Here is a 22,026-nt window from a genome sequence, read left to right on the forward strand (position 1 = left end):
CAATGAAATGAATTGTATCTGTGTATAATTCATTAAAAACAGTGCTTTCTTTTTTTTTAGATGTAGATTATCTGTAGACAGACGCCCTCAAACATGAGCAACTACTGGTAGCTCTCGACGCACTGCTCTCACACTCTGTCAGCACCATGGACAGCTCGCTACAAGAGCGACCGAGGAGGAGCGAGTCAAGGAGGAGCGAAGCGGAATAAGTGGGTTACCACTTAGACACACACACACACTGGGTGAAATAAGTGATGTAATGTGTTAATTAACTTGAATGTTTTCCTGCTTAAAATATGTGTCCAACCACTTACAGTTCGGATTTCATGTTTGGCAGTCCTCCCTCTACGCTTGAGCTGCTCTAATGACTTCACCTTCATCCGCCGATCTCGTTCCCCCGTGCTCAGTTGAAATCTACACCGGAGCCCGACGGCGGCTCCGGGAGCAGGTTTGACCTCGGTTTGCGTTTCGATGCGTGACAAAGCATCTACGGTCACCGACGCCGTCACCGCGCGTGTCGGAGCAATGACGAAGTTCGGGACACGGTTCGACGACACTGTTGCAGTAAACGTTTGCTGGGAACCTGCAGGCCAGTGGTTTCCTTTGGCGGGGGCAGCAGGGACCGCAACTCCTCAGCATCGGCATCATCAAGTGGTTGACGTCTTTCAGACTTCGGTTGGCCTTTTGCTTCCTTTTCTTTCCTCTCCTCCATAAATGAGGCCAAACAAACGAAATACAAGAGGACTCAGTCAGCTCGCAGCCCCGGTCCATTAGTGGCGGTTGAAGTGTTGTACAGTGTCGTTCTTCATTTTGATATCTCCTGTGCGTGTCTGTGGGCTGTTTTTTAACTTCCCGTCGTCGTCGACGTTCCTGCCTTTGTGATCGTCTGCCCCGCTCTGTGTCCAAGTGTGCCTGCATTACTTCTGTGTGGACTCTGCTGCTCCCACTCCTCTTGGCCAGTCTGTCCGTTTGTCTCACCACTCTTCCCTCGTGTTTTCTGTTCTGTTTGGATCTTCCGTCTGCCTGCACACTGGTCTCCAGTCGCCATGGCCACACTATAATGTTAATAAATTCTTGCGTGTGAGTCAGGGGGCCCCCTATCCAGGGGGTTTCAATTGAAAACGCGAGGAGAAATTGCTAAGGCCGCCAGTGGTTAGACTATGACGTTATCTTCTGAATATATTCCCCCCTCAAATTATGCAAGGAGAGGGAAGACGAACGGAGGAGATAGAGAAAGAGCATAATTAGCATAATGGACATATTCCTGTCCTCACAATTCGAGTCAACTCCTCTTCAAAACAGAAGGTAATTCAATGTCTGCGCTTCTAAACTGCAGATTATCACAAGGAGAACATTCAAAACGCTGAGGCCAGAGACTCTCGTCATGAATGTTGAATTAGCCCTGAAGCAGAGTTCGTTCTTGTGGATGGTTCGCAACAGATGATATTTGTAGTTCTTTGCTTTTGTGCCTTCTGCGCTGATTAATATTTGTGTTTTTCAAAACCTTTCTTTTTTTTTTTCTTTTCAAACAAGTGCTCTGCCAATTTCCTCCTTCCAAATTCGCTGCACTCCAACGAGACACTGCGACTGCCGTTCCCAGACATTATGATGCTATTCTCTACAGGTGACAACAACATCTTCAGTCATTTGGAAGATAAACACTGAGGAAGCGAGAGCGATTCCGCATACCTTTGCAAATATCAAGATCGAGTAAACAAAGTGAGGTTTCAGACGGGGAGGAAATGGTCTCGTTAAAATCTATTTAACACATACGGAAATGTTAAAGCTTCAAATTTGTTGTAATTCGCCTGAGCAAGTCCTCGCCATGGAGCGAGACAACACACACACACACAGACACACATGACATGGTGGCACATGCTCTGCGGTGGCTACAAGATGAAAGATCATTTTGATCACGACATACATGATTTGCATTATGAACTAACATTATAAGCTTAATACGCAACATTAGTATTAAAAATTAAGTAAAATTTTGATACAGAACATACTGCCTCTTTTCATTTTCATTTATATATATTTGCATTAACTGAAATGTAGTGGAATGTCTTTGCGTATATGAACCACCGCAGTTCTGTTGTTAAACTCTCAAAGAAAATTAGACAATGTTATTGTTCCTCAATCCTAATCTCCAAAGATGCATATAATATACGTGGATTAATTGACTACGTACTTTTTTCTCAGAAAGAAATATCTTGAGTGTATACCTCCGCCATGGCCCCACAGTCTTCTTAAAATAAATCTCACAGATATCAGTCCCCTAAATATACATGATGTTTTTCATCAAGATCCAGGCAATATTCCATGGGAAATTGACAAAAAAGTCAAAAAATATTACATTATTTTTGTGTGTGAATGTTTAAATCTCGGATCTGTGCCAAAGTATAATGGGTTCGTTCATTGTCCATGTTCCATCCATCCACCAAGTTTCATGGAAATCTGTTAATTTGTTTTTTCGCGTTATGCCGAAAAACAAAAAGATGGACGGGGGCGAAAAGCATAAAGTTCTTGTTGGAGTAATTAAAGGTTAGGTGAGATACATAAAGCCAGATAGTGGCAAGCAAGAATATCAAATGTCTGTTTTCCCTATGTGTATGTGTTCTGATTGTTCGTAGTGTTTCTGGATTTTGCGCCTTCACGCTCCCTTAGGGGCCACCGTAGACGAGAGACAATAGATCATGTAATATGCATTTGTCACTATTTTTGAGGCTAATTTCTCTCCACACAAGAAATAGCAGCAGCATGTGACTCTAAAAAAAATGAGACACGATGTACTTCACTTTTTTGAATTTTGGACAGGACCAGGCTAGTTTTTTAATACACAGACATACACAGCCATGATATCAATATTCCCACCTAACTCTTAAAAAAAAGGCTAATGTGAATCAGCCCAAAATGCCAAACTATCCATTCACAGCTTAGGTTAGATGTGTGGGCTCAGTACGGGCGCCATTGGTAAGGAGGTTACTCTCACCCTCACTAACAGAGCTCCTTGTGCAGCTACACGTTTGACCTCAAGCGTCCACCTTGACGATCGAAGCTGTTTCAAGAAATGTCTCAAGCAGATGCCGGTGAAACAGCCTCGGTGGACTTACAGCCCGTTGCATAAGAACGTGACCAATTGCCTTTAGAGATGTCTTGGCCCCCCTATACATTGCTCGGTGCATTCGGTGGCAGCACAACAACGCGAGACACACTTAAAGTGACAGTGGCCGTGACCTTGTGATTTCCGCTTGATGGACGTTTCAAAGGTTATGAGTTAAAGTTCACACGGAAGCGAAGCGAGGACCCTTGATAAAATAAAAGGTCAAGTTGAATCAAGGTGAGTTTGAGCACAAAATGACGCTGTCGGTTTGTCGGGGAGTTCACTTTCTGTACACTATTTAAACGTTTCTCAAATAACATTTCCTTCCATATTCATCTTCAGTGGACAAAAGCCACACTACTATAGTTTTCAGCCTTTAAATTGAATAAGTAGCCAGAATGTGTAGACTTAGCAGTATAGCACCTTTCACAACAGCATCTCAGGAAATGACAAAAAGGAGCCAAGGAAAAATCCTCAAGTTAGAGCTGGTTCGACAAAACTGGCTTATTGAATTGAAGTAGAAAATAATTACTCCTGCCCTCGGGAACAGTGATATCTGCTGGCATAGCTGAGATGGCAGCATGAGTTAGTCTTCATACAGCTTTCCCCAGCCAGGGGCCGTCCTCGGCGCGGTGTACATTCCAGTGTTAAGTAGCCCGTATTTGCTGTGGATAATTGTCAGCGCGTGTGTCTGTTATCAAAGTCGGATCTTCAAAGAATAAAGACGGAACACCATATCCCAGAGGCTCAGTGTCAGTCCTCTCAGTCCCTGTAAACCCGAATGAAAGCACTTACAATAATATCATCTTTGTCACGTCTTGTTAGTAAAAAAAAAAAGAAAAAAAAAGAAGGAAAAAGAAATTCTAACATTAATATGATGAAATGCAGTAATACTACAGAGATCCCAATGCTGTTAGAGCAAATGTGATCTCCAAAAGGACGACCATCGCAGATGCGATATGGTAATATATTTTCAGGCGCAGTATCTCCGGTGGCAATCATGTATATTTTTAGGTTCAAGTGCACTATTTTTTTTTTTTTTTCTTTTTCTTGGCGTCAATCCTTTCGCGGATCTTCTGAACCGGCTTGTCAGTCTCCATAAATTGTTACCTCAGTGTATCTCCAGAGGAGCCGCTCACGCTGCGTGATTGACACACTAAAATAAACGGCAAAAGCTTTGTGGCAGGACTGTCAACTTTTATGTTAATGGTGGCTCTTAGACATCAAGTGAAGCAAAGCCAAGTCCCAACTGCAGATGAGTGATGTAAAGCTTCAAAGGTACAGCCAGAACTCACTGGCTTTTAATCACTGAAGCAAACAAGATGAGTCTAAGGTATTACACTGACTATATATACACATACATGTATATATTTATATATTTGTTTTCCTGTGGAAGTGTGTTAGCATCCTTATAGATGGATTGCAGCCAAATCCCGAATGAAATGCTACGTTGCCAAATACCGCAGCAGTGTTTCGAGTAATGAGTCCCAAAACATTCCAAGCAAGGTGTCACAGTTTGGTGCCGCTCTTATTTTCTTTGTTCTGCTTCAACAGCCAGCGCCCACTGCACTCATCGTGTGCTGCGATACCTTAGCTGCACACGAAACAAAAAGGGGAACTGCGTGAAAAAACGTAGCGCGCGTCCCGCCCCCTGCATCTGCAGCCGCGGGTCGCACAGCTGGGTCGGGTCGCTTGCAAAACCCGCCACTGTGCCATTGAACATGCACACCTCCGAATGTGCCGTCGGTTTGCAATCAGGGCTTTGATCTCGTTAGCAATCGGAGAGGTGGACGTGGCGTCTTGCACACATCTGACCCCTTTCACCGTGTAACTGTGAGAAGAGGTGATCTCTGCAGGGGAGCACGGGGAGAACGAGTGGATCTCATTTTTTCTTTCTTTCCATTTCCTGCATGAGTGGATCTGAGCGCAGGCTTTGGTCTGCTTTTGTCTCCTCTCTCTGCAGTTTCTCTCCTCTGTTCCCTGCCTCACGCTTGACATTTCTCCTCCATATAGGTCAGTCTCCATAGGAGGCAAAAAAACAAACAACAACCGGTGAGAGAGACATCGGGGCTAACAATGAGAAACAACTATTTAGGCAACCTGTGATGTTACTTGCCACCGAGGAAAAAGGTGCTAATTGCCTCTTCTCGGAAGACAATCTACGCTTCAGTCTCATTTTCTCTCCTTCACAAGCCCCTGTGTTAGTTAATTAGGAGATGGATCATGTTATCGTCTGTTGAAGAGGAAAAGAATGGAGGACAGAAACACGCCGAGGCTTTCTTGATTACACAGAGGTATCTTTAAATAGAAAAGGAAGTGAAACGCGGACCAGATCAAATGTGATTAGCAGCATGTTCTATTAGAGCTGGCAACTTTTGGAACGAATGGAAGGAGGGCTTCATGAATTTGAAGTGTCTCAGTGGGAAGGTAAAAAAAAAGAAAAAAAGATGCAACTGAGAGAGAGGAAGAGTGCGGAGATCAGTTCTACATCCCTCCCAATCGCCCAGCTGTGAAGTCAAATAGAGACGCCTAGAGATTGAGTCGTTTGTAAGATAAATAAAGGTAGGCGCATCAGTCGGCCCTGCTGAACCCGACAAAGGCAGAGGAGTGGGTCTCCTCTCTCTGTCATCTGTCGCGGGGCCGGAGCTCAGCCTAGAAACCATCAGGATGATGATGTGTCTCTAGAGCCAAAGACGCCTGGGGAAAGAGGCGGCTCTTAATCATCTGAGACCCACTTCTCTGGCATTTCTCCCATTGTTGCGGGACACACCGGCTTATGCGCACCCGCCGCGGCTCCGGTGCTATTTGCATACTTGTAAATCCTCGCAAAATGCAATTCTGCGCTCTCATTTATTGTTGGACTTCGGGGAAAAAAACATGGCATCTCTAAAGCCGAGAGTGTTGTTTATTTGCTTTCAGTACTCAGACTCTGCACTGGCTGTTATAAGGGGAAACCATAATGGCTCTCTGAACAAGGCAAAGGCCTACGTGACTAATTAGAGACATGGGCTCAAAACACGGCTCATCTCTTCAAATAGAGGCTGGCATGCTCGAGTGGAGAATGACAGAGGGAATCCATCTCCAGTCGTCTCCCCCCCATTAGGTCGGTATGGGAGCAGCAGCCAGCCACTGAGGGTTATTTCAGCCGGACTGCAGACAGCAGCCGGGAGGATGATCATTTGTTACCAGTCAGTCAAGAGTCTGCGGACCACACTGAGACAGAAGGTGATGTGGTATGACCTTAGGCGAGTCGGACAGAAATCAACCGAGAGAGAAACTGGATGTGATGTGTGATAAATGAGGAGAATGTTTGAACCGTCCACGCACAGATGAAATTAGGAATCTTCGAGGGGTTGAATATTTTAAGCAGCACCGTATGATTCCCTTTCGGTAACATTGCTCCTATCAAACCTGTTGAGCCACTTGCGAGTCCCTGCACCTTCTAAGGGCTCGCCCCGGGGTTATAATGAGTATTATGGGGCAGCTGCTGTCCTCAAGTGTCGCCAGATTACAGCAAAACTGGCCTGTAATAATAAGAAAATTACTGATCATGGTAATGACTCAAAATTATAATCAAGCGATGCTGATGCAGGGGAGGAGTTGGTGTTGCTGACTGACCCTGTGTTGGGGCTGGTCTTCTGAGAAAAAGTTTTCTTATTGTCATATTATATTCAGAATATAATAGATGAATATTTAATGTATCAACATCTTGATGGCATTTTTTTCTACAACTGATCAAAGGGAAATACTGGTTTCAATTGTGCAAAATTGACATAATCATTTAATATGACTAAGTATAGAGGCTGTGTCATCTCCACATGTGGCTATTTACATTAATTAAAATGAATGTTATGAATATGGAAGCAAAGCAAATGAATGCAGATTCATATGTACAAGGATACCAGCACCAATATACTATGAACACTGCTATAGATTCAGCCCATACTGTTTATGACTTATAATTAATAATGTGAATAATCAGCTTTCATTAATTAGCACAAAATTAGGCTGTAAACAGTATACAGTACTTTACTGTATACAGTATATGTACCCAGTCCAGTCCAATCTATTTCGAGCTTTTGCTTTACTATTTTCCATATCTCTCATGTTTGCTCTCTCAAACGCACAATGAGTCAATCCTCATTCATGTTTTGGTTTTTCACTATTACGGCCTATTGGGGGCAGTAAGAAACCAGAAACAGACCTCTGCTCAGTTACAGAGAGGCAAGGATGAGTATGGAGCAACCAATCCCCGTCTCTCCGACACACACAGACACACACTTACATGAAAATGACTAGTATGACAGGGAGGTGGAAGAAAATAAATCAGCATTCATTGTCAGTCGAGGGACTCAATTAATAATGCCTGAGATGAAGCCCCTCTCAAACCCTAACCTGTTAAGTAAACAATCAATCGGCGAATACGGGGATGGAAGAAGCTCCCCTCATTTTGCCTTGTTCGGGGAGAAACAAGGGGATCCAATAAAGGTCCAAGACACAAGGTGGAACTCCAATTAATATTCCTGGGGCTGAGAAGTGGGCTTGATTTCAGGCCGGTCACGAGGACCTGCTGGCGGCCTCTCTCTCTCTCTCTCTTTTCCTCACACAAGTCGGATAATTACCTATTTAGTTTTCGCCCTGACAGCCTTTCTACTGCGAGTGAAGAAGGGCCTCGGTGTGTGAGTGATAGCCACAGGGGACAGTAATAGTCCGAGGCAATAATAAACTCAGGAGGAATAAAGATGACATTGTTCAGCAAACGCAACGAGCGACTATCTTCACAGAGGTGGGGGGGGGGTTCCTACGGTGACTATATACAGTAGTTGGAACATTACAATTTAAGCTGGCCAGCCGTTTTAGAGGACATTTGTTTTGCCACTGAAAGACGACCAACAGATGTACTTTGACGAGCGGAGCGCAGGACCGGGCCGATGGGATATTGATGTCCTTTGGCTGATTCGTCTAAATCAGTGGTAAAACAGGGGACATTTGTTCGCTGCGGAGAGGGCTATTTATCAACAGTGATTGATAACCAGCCACACTGGACTGCCTCAGGCTGCACTCATCCATTCAGTGCCAATCACTGTGCTCTGCCAGAGAAATCCACTCTGCCTCCAACGCTGCAGTTCCGGAGACTTTTAAAATTATACTATTGTGATATATTTTTCATCTGCCGACATCTAACGTGTCTGCATTTAGACATAAATTAGCAGGTTGACGGTGGCATATTGAATGATACACGTGCCAATATGTTGTGTATCAAATTCAAAACAAACGTTAACATTGTACATTTGCGGCACAAAGACACTCGTCACCGTTTGTTCCAGCGTCGGTGCGTGCGCTGCGAGGGGCCGGATGAGACTGTTAGCGCAGACAGATTTTTTTTCAAATAGGTTTATAACCTATTTGACACTCAGTCAAAGCCGGCTGCAGCTCAAGAAAAGAAAATGGTCTCCTTGAATCAAAATCAATTACCATTTTCTGGTGGGCTATGTCGGCTGCCGCATTTAATAGGAGGAAAGAAGAAGAAAAAGAAAAGGGCTTTGTCTCTTCTTTTAAGATTCTATCTGTGTGTGCACTCTTCTCCTGTTTGCTGTTCTATTCCTTCATGTTTTTTTTTCTTGTGTTTTTGGAAAGGGGCTAAAGGTAAGTCTGCAAAGAATTTGTTCTATTAAGTTCATACATACAAGATTTTAGCAGACTAAAACTATTTTCTCTTTAAAAGTGGAGTAATGGCGTCCTGAGCACTGAATGAAGTTCAGTGGGTTGTGATTTGTTAGTTTTTTCAAACCCGGCAACACATTAAGACAAAGACTGGTTCACCCCAAAGACACGCACAGAGAAGCAACTTCGTATTTACAGTCCAATAGCAGAGAGGAACGTTCCGACCTGTATGTCGGAGAAACAATACAACCACTAAACAGACGCATGGCTCCAGCGCAGGAGAGCAGGGGCAGGGTTCAGCTGTCGATCTACGCTTAAAGGGCACGGGGCACTCGTCTGCAGACACAGACGTAGGTATTCAGGACGGGGAAGATAGATGGATATGAAAGAGGAGTGACGGAGGAGTGACGGAATCCATCCATGTTAAAATAGAGAGACCATCGCTCAACAGAGGGGGAGGCCTGAGACGCCATCTTTCTCCCACTGACAGTGCTGCATCATGTCCTCATCTCTTGCCAGGAGACCAAAACACAACTTGACCACAAAACCTGTGCGGACACAGGCGACTGTAATGACTCTAACAAGCCTCGTTACGACAGTTTCACCGACAATCCCTCAAACGGTCTGGAGTGTTAACACTGTCCACAGCCCACAGAGGTCAAACACCTAAAACTATTCCTCTCTACTATTCCTTGACCTCACTTGAAAAAACGTCCTGAGGTCAAGGAAAGGTCTTCTTCTTCTTCTACTTCGGATTGAATCGTTTACGTCCGTGCCTGGCGCGTCACGTTAAATATCGCTGCCGCAATGCATTGTGGGGCGTCTACGTATATCTCCTTTCCTTTCGAAGAGGAAGTTCCAGTGTACCCTATGTTAAAGGAGATAGGAAAGGAAGCATTGAAGCACCTTTCTTACGGATTTAGAGAATCCGAACAGCTCTTATCATGGCTGCCGATCAAATACTTCAAGATTTATGAAACTTCCTGTGCAAATTTGAGAATTAGACCATACCCTTAGATAGAACTGAAGAAGCCTCTTGGGTGAGATCTGACACGTCTTCAAGAAACTACAACCTTGTCCAGTTGCTCCTGATCCAACCCCCCCATGGATGCCAGACTAGAAGGTAGAAGGTCAATTAAAAAACAAAAACTGCCAAGTAATGCCGCTGTTCTTGACCAGATGTAAGACTGATAATAGACAATATTATGCAAAAACAGTCGGAAGCCGACTTAACTCTGGCCTCATGCAAGTGTGCTTGCTACATTGATTAGAGCTTAGCATAAGAAGGGATTACATCTCCAGAGGACTCCTGAATTGATTTTAGCCTTCACTGTGTTTTGTTGTTCAAGACTGAAATAGAACTGAAGTATATAAAATGAAGGTGGAACAGAATCTTTTTTGCATTTACATGTTTTTTGGGAAATTTGTGGGGGGGGAAAACTGTGTGCTTTGACTTTTTTGTGTCTAATGGAATGATAATATGCCTTATGCCTTATATTTAGATATCACACACAATTAAAGTGCAACAGAAAATCCATATATTATTTTAAAAATTATGGAACCTTACTGATGTTCATCAGATGCCATTTTATATTCAAAGTGGATTAATGTTATGGAAGCATGACAAACATTCTGGCCAAATAATTTAATTCCTATTCATACTTTTTCGTTATATGTGCAGGAAACGTGTGTAACACAGTACCGCTAAATTCCTAATCTGTGAAACCTCCCGAGCAACTTGAAACATATCTTAATATCAGTGGAACAAGATATGAGACATGAATAACAAAAAACATGACAAAAGTGCAAGGAAAATATGTAAAAGCAGATGCAAACTTGTAGAGTGTGTGCAAATGGCATTTAGCTAATATTGTAATTTTCTAATGCAATATCAAACAGCAATCTATTATGATAAAGCGGGAAATAAACAAATACACAATAACACTTAACTGTAGTGCCCCAGCAGCAACCCTTTGAATTATTGCCTCATGAAGCACTTTCATTTGATTATATGTTATGGACACACAAGTGTTGCAATAAAGGCTAGATTGCAAAAGGCCCAGCATCCTCTGGGCCTCTGAGCTGGAGAGTTGGCCACGCCAACAATATTGTGTAAGTGATTTGTCTGGCTTTTTTTTGTGTGCATACATTTTAACCCATTCTGTGTGCGCGAAGTATGTTCAGAGGCTGCCATACGTGTGCAGCCTTCCGGTTGCAGAGGCATTGAAGCCTCAAAGAAACTTAGCCCAGTGGGTCTTCCTGACTGTCCTTCTCTGCCAAAACAATGCATAATAGGTAAACAAAGCGAACTAGTTGCCAGTGGAGTCGTATGATGTAACTCACAGGAATAAATCTCTAGGCAGCAGCAATTTTGGGTATGAGCGGCCGAGCCAATTACCCAGAGCAGTCACAATAGTATTTTACAATATGTTTACCCGCACTGAGTATTAAAATGTTCCTCTCTCAACGGACAGAGCCTGCCACCGTGATGCTCACACTATGAGTGGATCACACACACCGCTGAAACGTGAGCACATCATCCACAGATCGTATTGTTCATTTATAAGCATGATAAGGTTATTCAACAAGAAAGGCAGCATTGCTTCGTGCAGTTTTACGTAGAACAAAATCTGACAAAGAGGCACAACGATTGTTTCCGTTTTATATCAGAGCAGTTTTCACTACCAAATTAACCACAAATGCAAAAAAAAACTACTCCAATAAAAGAAGCAAATATAAGTAAAAATGAGCTCACCACAGTTTATGGGATATTTTGTCAGTAGCCATGTGGGAAATTGGACCATAAAACCGCTGACACTGCAAGACAGCCCAACTGAATTTATGACATGCCAGAAAACCCATCTGATCGTTCAAGAGCCATATTATTCATTGTTCAGGCAATTACTTAGGCGTCCCGACTCCCTCAAACTGCATACACAATAATAACCCATCCGGCAGAAATTCAACCTGATTCTAAAATTAGCTGAGGATAAAATTCAAGGCTTAATTCGCAGTGTCTACATGGCTGACGTTTCTCCGTAGCCGTGCAGTTGCAATTACACGACGTACGTGTAAAGTAGTCGTTGAAAATATACAAATGAAGGCAAAGATTCACGTGAGCAAACTAAAGGGAAAGACTCACCCACTTGAGTATAGATAAATTGTCTGAGCCTGAGTGGAGAATTCACTTCACAATGCACAGAGGCAGGAGGAAGGGGAGCTGAACAAAGTATGTATGTATGAGTGAATTAAAAACAATTATCTGCAATCATGGGATCAATACCGCTGCAGGTGTTTTTGATCTAAAAAGAGAAATAAATAACTGCTTGGCATATAGGATTCAACAGCCCTAAACACACCACTGGAAGAGTACACATCTTACTTTCAAGTGCTCAGTGAGGTCAATACACTTAAAACGTTTGAGCTCATTCATCTAAGAATAGTGTTTGTGAGGGGAAGTTAAGAGGCTTTTTTTCTGATCCACAGTTATGATTGGTCAATCAGGGTTTAGTGTTAACTTCAATAAAGGCAACATCAAGGATTCGTGGTGGCATTTGAAAGCGCCATTGTGGAATATGTGCACGGTATTTTTTTTTGTTTGATGATATAAAGTATAGAGTTAAGCAGAATTGGCTTTTTTCCTCTTTATTTTTCTCTCTTTTTTTTCAAAAAGAGTATGCAAACAACATTTATCCCTTGATGAAACGAGTCAGGCGTTATCTGGGTAGGAAACAGACGATGAGTGGGTGATTCTCTTTGCACGGTATTCAAACATTAAACCAACAATGGAAGAAATAACGTGCCCAGAATCCACACAAACAAACACACACACACACACACAACTCTCCTGTTCCATTGCTGCCGTGGCATGTTGTTTCTTCTATAAAATGGACGCCTTCACTTTCTCTCCGAGTCTACCTGGAGTAGTTTACCATCCAAAGTTGTTTTTGTCCTCATTCTTTACCACCAACCAAAAAAAGCATCCAAAGAGTTACAGTATATTGCAGATTAAAGGAACTCTACTTTAGCGCTGAATCAAAGGACAAACTTACATAAAATATATTAGTGGATGAAATCATCATCTCAATTGATTCATTTAGAAGAAATAACACGTTTGTTTGTGTTAAGCTGCCATCATAATGATTTTCTTTCGTGTGCCCTAGTTTTGCAACTTGAGTGTCATTAGAGATACAGTTTATTATTATGTTCCTCATCTTATCTGACTTTAACCCTGTGAGCCCCAACCAGTTGTATGCAACAGAAAATGCGTCATGTTCTAAAAGTCCTCATAACATTTGATGCGTTGATGCCAGCAACTTACGGTTTGTTTTGATGGGAAGCTAAGACGTGCGCCGTTCCAGTAAGGGCTTCCGTGCGATCGTGGCCCTCTCAGAAGATTTGTAACGCGGTCTGGAACTTCGGTTTCATTTCGGAGACTTTTGTACAACATGTCCATGACGATATATCCAACACTGAATGACTTTGATGATCATTTTTATCCCGTTTTTCAAGACGTAAAGGGCAACTGTTGTTGTTAGCAGACTTCTAGCTGTCCATCTTGAATACATTTGACCAATCAGAGGCTTTGTAACAGGCTTGTACCAATCAGACGCTGCGTTGTCGACTGCTCAAAAAAAGCAGAGATTTTACACTGAAAACAGGACCTCTCACTCCTCCTGTTTACTCGTACTACTACTACTGCCAGTCCTCTGTGTCGCTGCAGACAGGAACTGCTTTGCAGAATGGCACAAGTGACATTTTGGGTTGAAAAATCAAAGGACTTTATTAAAGAAAAATGTACATAACTTTTGAGTTGCATTAGGAAGAAAGTTTGGGATTGTTTTATCTCATAACCAAGGCTTCAAAGAACAGCTTTCAAGGGGGAAAAATCTTCTTCATTGTTGTTTGGTGTGTCATTATAATGAAGGTCTGCGAGATTCAATTTCCGTTTTGTTTATTCTTTTGTCTTTAGGGTCTTCACTATTTATACAGTCATGTGATATCACTGAAGCATACATATTCTGACAGTCTAGACTGTCCTGAAATAATAGACATATATAACTTGACTGTACATTACAGAGTTGAGGTTTGACAAGCATTATTACAAAAGATGACGCAGTGGACCAAAAATAGGAAAAAATGTCTTAGGGTTCAGAGGGTTAACTGATTTGCCACTGAATGCATGTATCAGTGGTCTATTTTGTGCTCTATTTTCGTTTTGATAGTATAATAATCCAGTCGTTGATTCTCTCTGTGAATGTTATGGTTACCATAAAACTGAATACGAGCCAACAAAATGATAAATCACCCAACAAGCTCATACTGCTATAGGAATAAATATTCAAAATCAGGTAATGAAAATAACAGGTCAACCAACAGAATTTTCTCTTGAAAACTTTTGAATTGTGTGATCACTGACAGTTTGACAGACAATATCATTAAAGAGAAAGAAGTAAGTGACACCTTCGCACAGTACCTGAGGTTCAGACCCAACAATTACTGTTATGTCAGTACCCAGACTGTGTTCTCCTCTTGTTCGTCTCTCCTAATTGCCATGAGGTTTTGAAGTGTTACAGACATCTGCACCTTGCTGGCGTGCATACTTATAGGAATGTAGTGGGTGGATGTAGGAAAAGGTTAGTATGTCCTTTGTATGTGATGCTATGTCCAATAAGCTACAAGTCAAAGTGCAAAATAATAAAGAAATGGATTGAGGAATACCTTAATATTTCTGGAACAGCAGGACGGTAACAATAGCAGAAATTCGTTGTGTCATACTGCTGAACTGGGTGACATGTTCCTTCATCATGGCGTCTGAGGGTTTTTTTCTGATGTAATGATTCAAACCAAGACACAATATGGGCAATGTATCTTAAAAAGAAAACCTGACAAGTGCATATACTGCTAGAAATAGATATTCAAAATCTGGTTTTGGAAATAAACCTCACCCATCGGAATTGTGTGATCACTGATAGTTTGACAGACCATTAACTTGAAGAGAAAAAAGTGACAGCATTACAACTCACCTGAGGTCCACACCCAACGAATAATGTTATATCTGTACACTGTCCTGCTGCCGTAAATACTGAGAAGACCGAAATGTGTATCAATCCGCTGTTGAAAATCGTCCACAATAAATGCAAGACTTCCAGTGCAGTCTCACACATTTGTGACCTATGTTTTATGACTTGACAATGTTATATTAAAAAACAAAAAACAAAGTGAAAAGTCAACTTGCTCCGCCCACCTCTGCGGCGGTGAGAGGTCAACTGCAAATTAGGTCACCAAGTGTGACAGCGGCATCACACTTGGCTTATTCTTATTTTTAACGTGCGAAAACATGGACGTGGTGTGAGGCGTGTGATGTCTACTGCGTCTGATCTGTGTATAAATGGACCTGATGCCACAAGCAATGAGGCACGGGAGACGTCTTCATTAATCAATTTGTTGTGCAGTCAGCAGTAACTACACAACAATCAGACAAAATGATAAATGGATGAAAAAAGATAAAACGTGAAAATCACATTGAGTTATCTAAAATGCCACTGGCAGCTGGGGCAAATGCGTGTTTGGCAGAATTAATCCGCGGCCAGACGGAAGCAGCTTTTACTCCTTGGACGGCGGGTGGCCAGGATCAGCCAGGATTGACTGGGCCCTCTTCAGTCCTGACCTTGTGCAGATGAGTTCAGCCATTCCAGGCCGTTGCCGTCACTTTTGCCTCACACTTTGACGACGCCCTGTGACGTGTTCCTATTACTCTGAGGCGTTACTAATTTTATCCAACACTAAATAGCTATTTTGGAAGTTTCCCAACAAGGTAATTACAAACCTTATGAATTCCATTCGCTTGCTTTCCTTCATCTAGTTTCTAACCATTTAGCCATGTAGAAATAGAAAAAAACAAAAAACATCTGCGGTTATTCCATTAAAAAGCTTGTACCTAGTAACACAGCTGTGTCACACAATTTGCTGCGGATCATTCAGACCAAATGAAACTAACAAGCAGCATCTGCCCGATTCTACATCTGCTCACATTTTAATGGGTTAATAGTTCCATTCAAGTCCACATTAGATCGGCTTATCTCGCTCTGCCTCAAAGTCAGTGGGACACTGGTGCACAAATGGAGTCATTTCAGGTAATGGCACATGGAGAACACCTACACTTCTCCTCCTGGTGTCCTTGCTTTGACATCTGTTTACTTCTGGATCGGCATGGCATGACTGCACATTATAACAGTTTAATTAACAAGACAGGAATGCAGAACTGAATGTCGATATGAATTTTTTTACCCAGATATATGAAATGGAGGGGGAAATTTCAAGGATTATTACCAATCTTTGTCATCACATTGCCAATTTATTGAAGAAGTTCCATGCCAGGTGCCTCAGTCCAACACTGATAATGTACTTGCTGAGAAAATGGAGTTTCATTCTCCGTACAAGAAGCTAAATGTCTCCTGGTACATTATAATGACAGAGTGGATTAATTCAAACACCTTGCCTCACAGATCGTTTGCGGTTTCTGCCTAAATTAGGCTTCATGCATGACTTTGATGTCCTGATGCTATCTCTCTATTCTCTTGCATACTGTGCAGTGCACCTTGCATGAACTCCAGAAGTGAATATCAAACTCTTTTTTTCTTCCCGTTAACCTAGGAAAGTTACTTTAATACACATTTTAAAAACTCGTGTTTTGGAGAGAACTTGACGCTTTAGAAGCTGCTCAGTGGGAAGTGTTCCCTGTGGCCCGACATCCTCAGTTTGATTCTGGCAAGAGGATGTTTGTTGCATGTCATCCCCACTCTCTCCCAGTATTCCCTGTGTCTAACATTGATCCAATGAGAAATATACACAAAACTATTCTTAAAAAACGGCTGTGCGAAACAAAACAAAACAAAAAATTATTGGCAATTTCCCATGATTACCTTGACGCTAAAATGTAAACGATCCCTGAATGGAGCGAGGATTATAGTATGTCATCATACAGGCAATGAACATAATGTGTTTTCGTTTGCAGTGCATTGTCTCACAATGGAACGCAATATAAAGCAATTAGGAAACTCACTCATTTATCACGTAATTTAAATTTAATGTATTCACTTGGATTCATTCTATGATATGCTAAAAAAAAAGCCCCAACTAATTCAGTTTTAGTTTTATTAATTTAGAAATGTCCTCAATGTTAGATAAACTACACAATGTGGAGACTTTTTCAATGTCCTGCTGGAGATGCGTTCAGTTATTGAGCTGAATATTGAATTGAAATTGGGTTGATTCACATGCAGCAGACAGTGGCCTTTGATAGATGCGGCAGCTCAAAGTGACAGGTGGTTGCGGGTATTGACAAGCAGGCGGGCAAAAGAAAAGACGCAGAATTATCGCTCCAGCTGTATGATTTTTCCTGCTTCTGAAATGATGCCGCAGATGCTGCAAACCACGTAGTGAATTACTAATTCTAGTTAATAGATTTTAGGATTCCAATTGTCCAGGGAACAACCTTGGATTGTCCTTCTCATGTTTTGAATTCAAATGCGTGAAAGTTGTGACGGCGAGGGCCGGAATCCTAATTATCAAAAGCAGTGTTCGCTCACGGAATTATTTGTTTGTGTCGCCTTGTGTGATAGAAACACCAGCACACGAAAACACGATAATCCAGTTAATTCATGTCACGATTTTTCCTTTAAATTTACTTCTTTGCACATTGAAGTCCATAGGGTTATTGTTCCTATACACACGAAATTATATCAGCCTTGTCATGTCGTCATTTGTTAATTTTTTTTGTTTTCAATTACTGGTCTTATGTAGGGGGGTTTGGGGTGAAAACATTTTTTTTAATGTGCAGTTTGTTAGCTTTATATCTTTGGTTCAACGTTATTCTCTTCCATTTTATTGCCGAGTTAATATTGAGTTGATGTGTGTGTTTGTCGTTGTAATCCCTGTGCTCCGTCTACCCCTGGTGTATTCAATTGGTTTCGTAAAGTTTGGTTTGTTCTTGGCAGTTTGTCAAGTTAGTTGTTCAATTGTGTAGCAGTTTAGTTTGCTGTATTTGTTCATGTGTCGTATTCTTCCATTTGTTTAAATCCAAAATCGGTGTCCTTTTGTGTTCCATTTGTACTGGGTGTATGTGTGTGTGTGTGTTGCTCTCTTTCTTCTTCTTTTTATAAGTGACCTGTCTAATTTAATAACTTAGCAGATAATAGATTAACTACCTCACACCTTCCCTGTACATACAGTAAAAGAGACAAATGACTGACCGCCAGTTCCTTCCAAGGACAACCTGTTCCAGGTTGGTTCTACCGTACCACTGTACGTCTTTTCAGACCAAACATCACACCTCATCAATAGCTAAGTCAAAACCTCCTTCAGCATGATTTATTGCTATCAAGAAAGAAAAAAGATCTCAGTTTGTAGATAGTTTTCATGGTGTATTTGTGCGGCCTCATCTGGAGCTCTCCGTGGTCCTGAAATAGGGCCACTGTTTTCTATTAGCAGGTTTTCAGCTAATGCGTTGTATTTGCTTGACGTTCAAAGATGAGACAATAGTCCGGTATCACTTAAAAAAAGGTCTAGAGGCCAGAGGAGCTGTTTTTACCGAACTTCTGCTGATAAGTTCACTTATCAGCAGAAACAAAATGGCTGATTAAGCAAGTGAACTGAACTGCACAGTGTTTTTGTTTTTTTTGTCTTATTCCTGCTGGAGAAACTTTTCCATTAGTAAGTTGTCAGATTTCGGAGGTGTTAAAAACAAAACCCCCATTCCATTCCCGCGAGAATGGAAACTTTTGTGGCCTTTTTTTTTTTTTTTTACTTATTTGAACAGCTTAGAGTTTCAGTTTTCAATTTTTGAAGAATTCTCAATCGATTTCCCGCAAAGCAGCGTGCGGTAGGAGCAGTATTGATGCTGCCTCTCCGTGCCGCGGCGGACAACCAAGATGAGTCAGGCAGCGGGGTGGATATGTACTGATTGAGAGCAGAGACAGCTCATGATGGCTCATCAAAAGGTGAGGTTCTTTTTCACCATCCAGCCACTCTGGGGAATGAGCTTCTTCCGCTGGGATTCCTCCCCAGAGAGCGTGGCTTTATTGGGATTTAGCATTTTTTAATCTCACAGGGGTGAGAAGCGTCTGAGCCGCCCCCCTCCCTGTGATCTTCATCCCCCTCTAAATGAAGTGATGGTGAAAGGCTGCCTGGCTGACATCGCCGTCATCTCAGAACACACTGAATTAAACAGAGCAGCCGTTATAAATATCTGTTCCTTCCCCCCTGTCTCTGTATTATGAGAGAACTGTGATAGACAAGGGGGAAGTGTGGGGTTGTGTTTATTACAAAAAAAAATTTCAGACATCATTTGCAAAGAGCCAGGAAATAAATTAGGTTTGGAATCTTTGTTCATCCAAGTTCACAAAGAATATGAAAGGGGCACCTGCGTCGGCAACTTTCTCCCTCCTTCTGCCTCTGGTTTGGTCTCCGCCGACTCCTCGGGGACATTTCCAGCTCAACCATTGGCCATCCTGGGATCCTTCTCTCTCTCCCGGCTGTCGGTAACTGAGGTCCTGTTCCCGCGAAGGCAGCACGGAGCTGACAGAAGCACAGAAGAGAAGAGGGGTTACGATTCACCGCCCCGTCCAGTTGCAGTGGTGCAAACTGACAGGTTTCAATGTTGCAGACCACTGATTTTGGCAAGTAGTTTAAAGTGTAAACTTGTACTAGTGTAAACTCACCTTAAAACAAATGCCCCCCAAGGGCACCTCTTGCTCCCCTTTCCAAAGTATTGCTTCCAGCGCCCCCCCCCTCAGTCTCTGTACCTGCCCCGTTGAGAAACTCTGCTTTAGATATTAGTGCTAACAGCAATCGCTAAACAAAAATGCATCTACAAAATGAGACTTTTTGTTTTTGTTTTTTTGTTTGCATTTTTTGACAGCAGATATGTTTCGGGTATTGCAGGGAACAAAGGAAAGTGCAGCAGCAAGAGCTGCGGGTGACAGGCTGCACACCTTCAACTCCTCAGAAAACCCCTTTCACTGAGCTCTGCTGTTGCTGGAAAACTGTTGAGCCATGTGAAACATGAAAACATGCTGTTCGAAAAGTGTCAGTTATTGACTGTCTTTTATATCAACAGTTGTTTGGCGTCACTGCAAATGGATATAAAAGCTGCTCTTCTGACAAAATCTTTGCTGCACTGTGCTGCTTAGCTACATGCTTTTTACCACACATCTTTCATGAAACAAAGGCGATTTAGGTATTTTGCAAGTTGTTTAGTTGTTAGAAGTGACTCTTGACTGGATTTTCAAGTGGCAATTTTTGAACAATGCTGATGGTGAGAGCAAAAGATTATGCGGCATTAAAAACAAACAAACAGATAAACTGAGAAATGTTGAAAAGCTCCAAAGAGCAGATGAGTCTCAACTTTCACCTAAGAAAAGTTATGAATATGAAAACACGGATCAGCCACAACATAAAAAAACAAACATTTACCAGTATTAATTGGGGTGAGAGGTAAGAAAAGGCCCACGAGTGGTTTTCTTTTTGAACAGGGTCATTTTAGCAGGCGGTGTAAAAACATTTTGTTATTCAGATATGACCTTCTTACGAATGATTAAGAAATATTCCTCTCAAGTGTCGATTCCCAACATGTCTCCACTTGAGGGATTGGTTCAACTATGTACTTGACATAGCATGGCCGTAGTTACGGGCACAGTGTGTGTGGGAGTTCAATGCGTTGACCTGCTTTGTGAAAAATGACCCGTTGTCATGTCTCTAGAGAAGAAGCATAAACAGACGTGCAAACATTCTTTTTTTAATTATGTTTTTTTGTTGTTGTTTTTTAGGATACATTTATTGAAAGTTTTGTTTTGGAGATTTGTTGATGATATTAAAAAGAGTGTAATATCCTCATGCTGGCCTTACTATTTTGATTAATATGAAAAGAGGTGAAAAAATACTGGTGTTACATGGTCTCATTAAAAGTCTTATAGCACTCACACACACACACACACACACACACACACACACACACTGGTGCTTCAGGACATTCAGTTTGAGATCTGGCCTCTTACTTTGTGCAGAGCGACCACCGAGGTCTGTGTGTTACTTGCCAACAAACTGTAAAGATTATGAAGTGCTCTCCCGAGAGCTACTTTAGAATAAAAGCCTCTTATAAATAACTGCTGGGACAAAAAAAGAAGAAACCTAAGGAAAATGTCAGATTCATGCTAGCTCGAATAAAAATATGAGTATTGGAAAGGACAAACTGTTGAACTATTGTTCACACTCCCAGGTCACACCTAGTTTATTTTGTGCCTCTGTGCTTGCATTTTAAAGTTTTCTGCATGACACCTCCAGGGGTGTCGTGATGAGCAGCTCTATTCAGGAGATTATTTGCCAGCAGTAATGTACCCGTGATTATTTAAAAAAAAAGAAAGAAAAAGAAAACAATATAATTCCACCAGCAAAAATAAAAAGCATAATAATTCCCTTTCAACATTCAAACTGAAAATAATAAACCTAAACCGACCTCCAGGGATGTTGTAAGAGACTCCCTAAGGTGTTATTGCACATGAATATTCTGACAGACATATTGTTACTATGGAGATACCGTGAACAATATAGTCACTATTTGGATAAGACACAACAATCGAATCAACTTGAGATCCATGTCTTTGCCGTCGACGTTGACTGAAGCATGTTGAAAGTGATCCAGAGCTAATAAGATGCTTTGGTCGTTTGAGACAGCAACATGAGGGTGGGAACTACTCTTTGATGAAGAGGTTTCCAAAGAAATTTAAAAAAATAAATGTCTATAACACAATGGCCAACAGATAATAGATGCCATCACACTTAAGTGTTCCAGCTCTCTCCAACCCAGTCAGCAAATTCGAGGGTGACCTGTGTATTAGTTTCAGCTCATGCCCTTAGTACTGAAGGGAAATGTTAAACAAAAGACTGATTGTAATACGACACACAACGCCCGGAGACATCATTGATGGCACTAAATGGAACGCCTGGCTCGGTCCCAAGACTCACACTTGCGGTCTGTGGATTTTTTCCAGGTTCCCTACTTGTATTACGGATTTCCGGTGATTACCAACAGTGCTCAAGTGCCCCGTTAATGCCGCGAGTGGGAGGTGCACACAGGGACACACCGCAGGTTAACGAGGTCGTCCCATCGTCCGCGCAAAAATGCAGCTCCCTGACGCTATTTTTCCTTCCCTTCCCCGGCAGAAAAGTGCAATCAAGCAGGAACAAGAATACAGATTTCC

At 42.0% G+C, this 22,026-nt stretch overlaps 1 long non-coding RNA gene across 3 annotated transcripts in view; it reads right to left on the reverse strand.

The window, feature by feature from the left end:
- Positions 1-13,341, reverse strand: part of LOC118320508 — a 54,478-nt gene extending 41,137 nt beyond the window's left edge. For all 3 annotated transcript variants that reach the window (XR_004796336.2, XR_004796338.2, XR_004796337.2), the window contains exon 1: positions 13,089-13,341. This is a non-coding gene — a long non-coding RNA (uncharacterized LOC118320508). The remainder of the gene's footprint in view (positions 1-13,088) is intronic.
- Positions 13,342-22,026: the final 8,685 nt, after the last annotated feature.

Source organism: Scophthalmus maximus, chromosome 14 (assembly GCF_022379125.1).
Source record: "Scophthalmus maximus strain ysfricsl-2021 chromosome 14, ASM2237912v1, whole genome shotgun sequence".
NCBI classification, from domain to species: Eukaryota; Metazoa; Chordata; class Actinopteri; order Pleuronectiformes; family Scophthalmidae; genus Scophthalmus; species Scophthalmus maximus.